The following is a 713-nucleotide window of genomic DNA, read 5'->3' on the forward strand; positions in this document are numbered from 1 at the left end:
TGATGTATCTATCCTTATGCATTTTTCTTTATCAGAAGTCAGAATCCAGTATGCATTTATGTAACTGTGGGTTTCTCTTTGTTTCAAAAATGCTTTACTGTGTTTTATTATCTGGCAATTTGACAACACAGGCACATCTTAAAATGAGCTGATTTTACAAATTAATAACTTTTGGAACTTTATTTCTCCACAGAGCCTGCATAATTATAACTGATATATTTCTACTTACAAAGTTTAAACAATATGTAACACTACTTGGCTTAATCTGTAATAATACCATCTAAAATTATACAAGAATAAGATGGTTTTCTTTGAAAGTTACAAGGAAGGAAATTGGAAATACTACATATATTAGAATAGAGACCATAACAGGAATCAGCGTGCACATCATTTTATTACCAGAAATATCTGAAGTATTTGCAGTTTACACTAACCGAAGAAAAATGTTTGGATTTATATTATGTAGTATGCTTATCCTTCTTTTATTCCTAAAGCAATATGCTTGCTGTACATATATACAACAATATTAGAGCACAGACGTTACAGGATCATGCTGCCATTCAAAAGTAAGGTGCCACATTTTATTACAATCAAATGGCATCCAAAATGCAATATATTGCTATGAAAATGCAAAAGTTTTCACAGATCAGCATTTATGAATTGGGTTGGTCACAATGAAATGGGATTTTATTTGATAGAAATGGAAAAAATTA

Source organism: Callospermophilus lateralis, chromosome 8, assembly GCF_048772815.1.
Source record: "Callospermophilus lateralis isolate mCalLat2 chromosome 8, mCalLat2.hap1, whole genome shotgun sequence".
Taxonomy (NCBI): Eukaryota; Metazoa; Chordata; class Mammalia; order Rodentia; family Sciuridae; genus Callospermophilus; species Callospermophilus lateralis.